Below are 9,894 nucleotides of genomic sequence, written 5' to 3'. Positions count from 1 at the left end.
ACATGTATAATCCATTTGAAGTCATATGCATATGGCCATAAAGAACCAAGGTGTCATGAGTGGAGTGTTTACTATACAAATGTCTGTGAAGCTTATGAGTGTGCAGTCTCTAACATTAAAAAGAAGGTAGACTAAGAAGGCTTCTTAATGTTTGGAGTCACTGAAGATATACTTTCGGGATCATATTGTGTAAGTTTCTGGTTGTTTTCAAGTGGTTGAGGAGGAGCAGAGGAAACGCTGTTTGGATTCTCATTTGTTTAAATTCTATAGAAACTGGGACTACAAGAAGGATGGGGACTAGTGGAAGATTACTCAGGAAGGCCACCTGAGGAACCTAGGAGCTCTGCAGGCACTCAGATGAGCTCTATATGGCTTAAAAGCTTGTCTTTCTCACTCAACCAAGAAGCAGGTCCAATAAATGATACTATCTCATCTACCTTGTCTCCTGAGGAGAAACAGGAGAGTTCTGCAACATATAGGTGTTCTGCCTCAGCTGAAGAGTCCCTTTTAAGAAATTTGGTCTACAGGAAAATAATAGGCCCATTTAAAGCTCATGAAACCATTCAACCTCCAGCATTGTTTATTTCAGTAGGGTCATTCTGATGATCCTAAATTCACCATTGAACAGCTTCTCAAATATGATTAGAACATGCTGGGCCTACCCCTTTGAGGGCCTGGGGTTGGACAATCCTGTTTAACCAGCCCACCTGTGCCATAATGAACTCTATCTTAGCTAGAGGGGGTAGGATTAATTGGGGTCACTTGACAGCCTGAAACATCTCTGCATCATAAAAGAGCTGAGAAGATTCGGTTTACTGGAGGGGGCAGTGGGCAATGAGCTAGTAGACAAATTGGCAAAAAGTGCTGTCAAACATGAGTGAGTTGATTCAAAGAATCTTTTAATAAACTGGAGTTTAAAAATCTAATTAAAAATGAGTTTAGAGAGGAATGGCAGTAAATATAGGCAACAGAAATGGAGGGGAAAAGATCCCATTAAATATGCCCAAGAGTTGAAAATGCTGATACACTCCAAGGCCATGAGAGAAAGAGGATAGAATGTTAACTGTCCATTGTGTCTTAAATTGTATTTTGTTGCTAATAAACAAACTATAAAGATGGATTAGGTGGGATGTGTAAGGTCCAGGAAACAGTTGATCATCTCCTGTGGGAGTACAAAGAGTGTACCATCAAAAGGAGATATTTATATGAAAAACTTAGAGGCCTTAAACTTAAGTATCAAAATTTTCACTGCAACACCTAATTAGAACACCAGGAAAATGGGCCCCTATCAAAAAGCAGTAGTGCACTTCTTTAGGAACACTGGGAAGGATGAAAGATTTACATTCTTGAATTATCTATGGCAGCAGTTCCCAAACTGTGGGTTGTGACCCAAGTGGGGTCATTTCATCAGCAGATGGGGTCACAGCAATCCCGAGCATGCAGAGGATGCTATTTTACAAAATGGCCTCCTCCGCACAGCGTGACCTCACAAGCACCATATGCACGAGGTCACATCGCATGGGGGAAGCTATTTTGCTCTACAAAATGGCGCCCTATATACAGCATGACATCGTATGCACCGTATGTGTGTGAGGTCATGCAGTCCAGAGGATGCCGTTTTGTAAAGCAAAATGGCAGCCTCCTTGCAGCATGACCTTCCATGTACAGTGCGTGTGAGGTCACACTGCAGGGAGGACACCATTTTTAAACTCCAACTTCCAAGCCGTCTGGGGTAGTGGGAAACAACACATCTGAAAATGGGGTCATGCAGGGGAAATGTTTGGGTACCGCTGATCTATGGTGTCCAATGCTTGGCAGCCATAGACTCAGCAAATGAGTCTGCTTCACCATACAACACAAGAAGTTTACAGGAGGAACTAAAAAAAGCAACTGGGGCTCCTGTGGAAGATCTTGAAGAATCCTCTGGAAGAGGGGCTGAGTAGTGAGGGGATTCCAGAGAAGGAGCCTGCAAGTGAGGGCTGTATCTAAAAGCCAGAAAGAGAGACTTAAATCCTGCTAAGGGGCAAGGTTATAGATGATCCCACAAGGGGTAAAAGATCATTTTGTTTATGTGCACTTGTGTTTGGACTTCTATTACTCTGGAAGTGGGTCTGGACTAAATGTGACTTGGTTGAAGTGACAAGTTGTGGAAAGAAATGGGATATTGCAGGGCCGAAGAGATGATTGATAAGGGTGCTATAGGCAAACATCTACCATGCCCTCATGCCAAGGGTGATGAGTGGAACTGCTCAAAATGATTAACAGAATTTTAAAGCCAAGAGATACCATTATGATCATCTAAAATGTATTTGTATAACACAAGCAACAAAACTTTGTATAAAACAAGCAACAAAACTTATTCCAGTTGCAACAGACTTTCTCAATATAAGAATGAGTTCCGTGTACTAAATCTTGCCAATAAGTTTTTAATAAATTCCATTTGAAGCAAATCATTGTTAAGAAAAGGCAAAAAACAAAACAAAAACCTTTAGAATTTTCAAAACGTATTTTTTTTCCAAGTTCCACATCTTAAAATAGCTTGTCTGAGTCCTGCTTGGAAGTGCAAATGGTTTCTCAAAGATTTATGTTACGTTTCTCCCACTTTTTGCCATTACTAAGACCCAGTGAGGCACCAGTGAAATCAGTAGTTTTGCCATTTACTTCAATGGCAGCAGAATTAGATATTTTGTGTTGGTTCCACAAAGGTACTTAGGTGCGTAAGTCCCATTTTTTGCACCACGGCAATCCACAAAAATCTTGCTGGCACCTAAACTCCTTTGAAACCCAAGTTTCTGCCTCTGTGTATGTGCACTGTGTGACACAGAAACCCCTTAGCAAAGGTCCCCTGTTCTTTGTAAATAGCTCTCACCTCAGACCTGACAAACCCACTACACCAAACACATCTTAAAGGGTATTTATCCATAAGGGGTATCACATGAGGTGTCTACAGAAAGCTTGTAACTTATCAAGACTCATAATCGTTGCGAGATGTACGTACAGGTAATATTTAAGGAATAATGTATTTATGCTGAAAGTAAGCTTTATGGACTTGGAGTTGAAATTAATCACCAAGAGGTAATGGGCCTTGGGAATGGACCATCCAAGCAAGAAGTAGTTGTTTCTCGTCCTTAATCAGTCAGGGAGGTAATGCAAGACTCAACTGACCAGTCTTGCTCCCTCTCAAAACCATCAATGGAAAACCATCAGAGGCACCACCAAACTATGGAAACCACTTGCAGGTGAAAAAGGAACATAACAAGACAGTTTCACCCTGGTTGTAAATAGAAACAAAAGAGAGTTTTCAGTATAACTGAGTGTAGGGAAAGACAAAGATACCCTGGATCCAGTCACTGAGGAAACTCCTTGAGGTGCAAGAGTGCTTTCATACATGTTTGGCTTCTGGTTCTTGTGAAATCAGCCAGCTCTGCAAAAGACTGATTTTTGGGCGGGAAAACCTACTTTATTATAAAAGAAAGGTAACTACTGATAAGTGTAGACCCTAGTTTGTGTTTTATGATTTTGTTGTGTATTGTAACCCCGTTTTTATCAGTCTCTCCCACTTCTAGTTAAATCTTTATTCTTTCTTAAATAAAACGTCTGCTTTATTATAAATGCTCACAAATTCTGTGTGGTTTACAGGACTGGGGGTTTAAAGTAAATTTGGTTTAAACTGCATATTTGGGTGCAGAGGATCTTGAATTTCTCTGAGTAGCCAGTCTCAGGGGCTAGAAATCACACGATACGATTCAAAGAGACTCAGGGATTGGGGTATGCAATCCACACTCCTGAGTGACGCAGTTAAACCAACCTAACCACTGATGAAGATAGCACTAGTTCAACAGGAGAATTCTCACATCAACCTAGCTGCCACCTTGCGGGGAGGTGGATTACCTATGCCAACAGGAGAAACCCTCCTGTCAACGTAAGTCACTGAAGTGCTACAGCAGCCCTGCTATAGCCTCAGACTACTTCACAAACTGGAGAAGACAGGCATTTAGCCCCCTGATGTTGTGTGCAGGGCCCGCTTTGGTAGGAGTGCTCAACAGGCTACATACTAGATTGTGCCTCTCAAGTGAGTTCACACAATAGCAGGGGAAGGGAGGAGGCGAACAACCACCATCTCCCTCACAACTTTTAGCCCAGTGGTTAGGGTACTCACCCAGGATTGTGGGAAGACCACTGGTTCAAGTCCCACCTGCTTGATTAGAAGGGATTTGAACAGGGACCTACCAACCACTCTGGTGTGTGCCCTAACCACTAGGCTATGGGATTTTGATGTGGGGCTCCTTCAAACTTTGGCCAGAGAAAGTTTGAATGATGCCCTTTGCTTAGAGATTAGAGCATTCACCTAAGAAGTAGCAGATCCTTGTTCAAATCTCTTCTCATGCAGAGGGTGGATGACTTGAATTAGGGTCTCCCATATCCCAGGTGAATACTCTAACCACTCGGTTATAAGGGTCCTCCTTTCCCTTGGCTGTTTTGTGGGAACTCACCTGACAGGCCTGATCCAGTAGGCAGCCTCTGAGCTTGCCTACTGGATAAAACCCTGCACATGCTTAGGCATCTGAATTGCCTATCTTCCCCCGCATTTATGAATCATAAGCAGAGACAGACACCTCCCTAGACTCAGGTGCAGAATTCTGAGAGAAAGGTGGTGCTTAGCACACACCACTCTGGTCAGCATATCTCATTGTCTAGCGTAGGTGGCTCCTCACATAGCATGTTTGCTGTGTGGATTGTATTCTAAGGTGCCTCTCTCCCCCCATTGTATAAGAGCCTAGGCAGAATCAGGCTTTGTGGATCAGTGTTGTTCTTGTGATTTTCTAAGTGCCTAAGTCCCATTGTAGATCTAGGCCTTAGTCTCTTGGATTCATTTACTTCATTGAAACTTTTGCAGTGCAATAGATTTTGACATGACTATTGTCAAGTTTTGGGTGCAGTTACAAGTGTTTTGGTTTCTTGTAAAGGATCACCTTTCCTGATTTGCATCACTAAAACCTTGCTATCTGGAGTCTTTTCTCCATCTTGTAGATAACTCTTTTGTCCTCACCACCATGTCATCAAATCACTGTTTCTTTTTTCTTTGCTTTGTCTTATGACATTTTTTAGTTGATTTATGTGTGGGATAACTTTTCTCTCCTTCAGTTGAATGCTGGTCCTGCTCAAGCTCTAGCTTTCCTTTCAGGCTTTTTATATACTCCTACCAGACAGGAAAAAAGCCTTTGAGCTTTCTCACCTATCTCACCCATTGAGAGATGCAGCTTCATGCTTATCTTCTCTCCAGTCAGGTAGCAGATACTTTAAAGTGATACCCCTTTTCATTAATCTTTAAAGGGATTTCCACAGTTTAGGTAGGAACTGCAAACAAACAGTATAGAGAGCATAGAAGTGCATTGGAAAGCAGGCATTGGAGCACAGAATGGATTTCCAATCTTATTAAAGTGGAGCGCCAGCTCTGCTACAGCTAATTTTGAGAACAGCTTTTTGTTTAAAAGTTGACTTTTCTAAGTGTTCTAAAATCCACATGGTTACTTGGATTTCCTTGAAATTGGGTGGTTCATCATGGGGGTACCAGGTAGGGTGATCCCCAAGGGGTTCCGGAGATACAAGCCCCCCAATACTTTTCTTAAGATTGACAGTCTTTTGCACAGATGTAGGGATAAACCAGGATTTGAGTGTATACATGGGCCAGTGTACCTTTACCCTAAAACAATCTTAGGTTGCCTTTTAAACATTTAATCCAAATGAGTTATCTTTATTACTACAGGAAGGAAAACACCAAAGTCAAACCAACCTTGGATTTACAGCACAAACAGTTCTGAAACTATCTCCAACTGTCATTTTATACCATACCCCTGAGCGAGTTATATCGACCTAACCGCCCCCAGCCCGGTGTAGACAGTGCTATGTTGACGGGAGAACTTTTCCCATCAACATGCCCACCACATCTCAGGGAGATGGATTAATAACTACACCAACGGGAGAAGCTCTCCCGTCGGCATAGTAGCATCTTCACTAAAAAGCTACTGCAGCACAGCTGCACTCTTGTAGCATTGTATGTGAACACAAGCCCATGATGTGAAGAGCTGGACATTTATCCCAACTAGTGCATGGCACCCACTAAATCTTTGGGGAGCAACACTGAAAACATTATCCAAACAAGTTTGGCTTTCTCAGTAGTTGCATACCTACCTTGCCTAACACTCAAGTGCTGAACAGATTATACTGCATGCGTGCAGACAGCGTGCCCAAGAGGTTTGCTAATCAACAATAACTCACAGGAACTCTGGAGCTCAAGGGGACGTTACATCCATTGAACTTGAGCAACACTAAGGCACTGTAAATTCAATCCCACCTTGACCAGAAATCAGGTGGGTGTTCACATGTTGCTACAAGCTGCTTCTGTCAAAATTGTTTTAAATTTGGGGAAATATCAGCTGAATACAGCAGAAAATTCAAAAGGTGCACAAACTATTTTTAAAAAGAGAATAAATTACACATGGAAATGGTTGCTTGGAGTAAAGAGGGGTTTGAGACTGCAGAAAGGTGGGGATGACAAATGGGGATGAGAGGTCAAGGAGAGTGGTTGGGGTACTTAGGTCACAGAAGTGGTGGAGAGGAGTGGGGACACTAAGTGGGATGACATGGAGGTGGGTAACAAGACAAGTGAGAAGGATTAGGGGCAAGAGGCACCTGTCAGCTCCTCATTCCCCCTTTCATGTGTGTTGGGATCTGTCTCTAGAAATGTCTGAGTTCCTCATGTGAAAACTGGAGGCCCCTATCCTTCTAGGGGGTGAGCCCCACTCCCTTCCCCTCATGTACCCAGGACCAGGGGATGCCCTGTCTTGCCCCTGTGGGTGGGGAGCCAAGAATATGGATGCTTGATGTGTATCGCAGGCTCTCAAGCACAAGAGAGGGGGAATAGGAACATTCATGGAGATGGAGTAATTCACATAGCTCAGAGCTGTTGTTCTGGGCTGTATTCATCTTCATGGGGTATTTTCAGTCATCTGAGAATATCACATTGAGATGAATGGACCATTTCACACTTCTCAGAGTCTCCAATACTTTCAGAATTATCCTATGCTGGGCATATAGATATAGTAAAGTAGTTGATTATTAATTTCATACAATATTACAGCAGAGCACCAGTTCTGCTACAGTTAAGATTGAGAAGTCTTTTCTGATTAAAAGGTAAATTTTCTAAGTACTCTAAAATCTGCATGCTTAGTTGTATTGTCTTGAAATTTGCTGTCTAACAGGATTACTAATTTAAATTTAGGATCATTTGAGCAAGAAGTTTCTGAGATAAAGCCTACCAGAAAAAACAGCTTTTTTAAAGTTCACAGTTTCTAACAACTTTTTTGTGCACACACAGCTTCTGAAGATGTAATGGCTTAATAGAACAGAAAGGGGCAAGTGAACTGGAAATGGTGGGGAGGGGTATTATATGGTGCAGGGGATAGTTGCTGGGGGACAAAGACAAGAGACACACAAACAAGTCATCTCTCACAAGCTTAAAGTTACTGTAACTACCATGTAATAAAATTGTCACTTTTTTGGGGGACATAGACCAGTGATTTCTTTCAGTGCACTGTTAGCAAATACACACTCCAAACATTTCAAAGTAAAGCTATTATCTTCATTCTCTTGTAATAAAGCATAGGAGGTGGGGGAAGCATGCAATCTGTTTATAGATGTCCACATTTATATGGCTAGCCCATAGCTGTGTTTGCACAGCCTCTTCTCCCCACAGGCTTACGTGAGCCAATGCCTCCTCTGTATTCCAGGCAGGAGTGTGTCTAGTGTGTGGAGCTGGCATAGTCAGTTGCACACAAGGGAGTGCTGCTAGTTGCTAAGGTGTGCAATCAGGAAAAGGTATTGCAAAAACATGTGGAGGGCTTTAAGGGGGAGTTGGCTTCCAATCTCTGGGCAGTGGCATTTACAGTTGTGACCAGAGTGCTCACTGTCGCAGGGAGTGGAACAGCTGCTGTGTAGGACTGTTAGGGTTGAGACCGGTCATGCAGTGCTGTACAGTTGCTCTGGGTCAACCTCAGCAGATCGACATTGTTCCATAGCACCAGATTGTTCAGGGAGAGGATTTTACTGAGTCAACAAAATGGGGTGCTTACATCAGCTAGAGACAAATTTATGTGTAAATACATGCACAAATAGGTCAATGCAAAGTGACTTACGCCGACCTAACTTTATAGCGTAGACTGGGCCTGAAGCTCTTGGGTGGTGTATGAATGTCAAAGCTGGGTAGTAGATAGACAGATGGTTGTACTTGCTCTCTTTGCCATCCCTAAGGAATTGTTGATAATCTCCACCAATAATGGAATAGTTACTTTGTATTGTCTTTCCTCAGCCATTCTGGACACTGGTTCAAAACACTTGTAGAAAAAACTTAGGGAGTGAAACTCTAGCAGAGAAAACCTAGCATTTCCCCTCTACAGACATAGCCCTGCATCTACTGAAGCAAACAATTCTGACTTAATCTGCTCCATTTTTATCCACAAAGTAACATGAAATATCCTCACAACTGGAATTAGTCCTATAAATCACTGAAACAACAGCTTGAATTAATCAGGCTTTCCACATCTTGAAATAAATCTGCTTATTTAGATTTAGCACTATGGTTGATGCAGAAACTTCTGTCATCTACACAGACAATATCTGATTTTTAAAATTATTTATTTAACAATAGCACCATATTGGACATATGGTTTTTTTTGCTACTAATGTTGTAACCATCTCCCCTCCTGCTTCAGTTGTCCAAGGTAATTATGAACCATGGTGATCTATGAGCCCAAAGTTAAGAAAAGGAAAATCCACAGCTGCCTCCTCAATGACTCAGGGGTTAAGAGATAACATAAAAGCCTACCAACTCATCAGACTGGTCTGTCAGGACAGCATTCCTCATTGGAACTGGACAGATTATATTAAAATAGGTAACCCCTCAGAACATGACCTTGACATTAGAGGTGCACATCAACACTGAATTGCAGAGAGCAATGACTGGTCCATAATTAGATATCAAAACGTTGTGAAGCCCTCTTCTGGGCAGTTGCCAGATGTATTTTGGATTAGACCCCAAACATATAGTGAAGACCTAGCCAGTATGGGAGATAGATGTATTGCAAAATGCATAAGAAAGTATTCTCAATGCCAGCTGATGGGTGTACTGGAGATCCCCAAATACCTGGTGAAAGGAGCAAGTATAATGGGGTTAAGACTACAAGCATCAACAAAGAGCTTTCCTGAATTAGAAGTAGATATATTAGGTATTTTACCCCAAAAATACAGTGAGTATCATTCTTATGCCACCACTGGAGGTACAGGGGTTTAGATTCCAAAAACATAATTAAACCATATTCAACGTAAGTGATACGTGTAGTATGATCATACCCCTAAATACATAGTGAAACCATAACCACAGTGGATAACATACATATTTGGGGATGAATATATATGGTGTAGCTCTGTTTGGGGTGGGAGAAAATGCTTTTTGGGATTGGACCCTGAACACAGGGCTTTGCCTAGGGTAAATGATGAACATACTGCGGATCAGACCCTAAGCCCGACATGGGGCTCTTTAGATCGGCTGCTAGATCTACCGGGAGTGGATTTAAACCCCTCGCGAAGAAACAGCTGGGAGTGCTCCCTGTGGCAGGTGCCGTTTGGGGGCGAAGTTCTCCGTCCCCCACGCTGCAGCGGTGCCCCGGTCGCGTGTCGCTTTTTAGCAGCCTCCGCGCTTATATACGTCGGGGAGAGTCCTCCCGTTCAGAGCGCGCCATCAGCGGGACCGGGCAACGCCAGGGCCCCACCCAGGTTAGCTCCGCTGCCTTTGCTGCTGACGCCCACCGCAGCCCAGGAAACCCCGTAGCCTGGGAA

The sequence above is a fragment of the Emydura macquarii genome, unplaced genomic scaffold (genome assembly GCF_026122565.2).
Source record: "Emydura macquarii macquarii isolate MOO-44397 ecotype Brisbane River unplaced genomic scaffold, CSIRO-AGI_Emac_v2 contig_2636, whole genome shotgun sequence".
Taxonomy (NCBI): Eukaryota; Metazoa; Chordata; order Testudines; family Chelidae; genus Emydura; species Emydura macquarii.
This window is presented reverse-complemented; position numbering follows the sequence as displayed.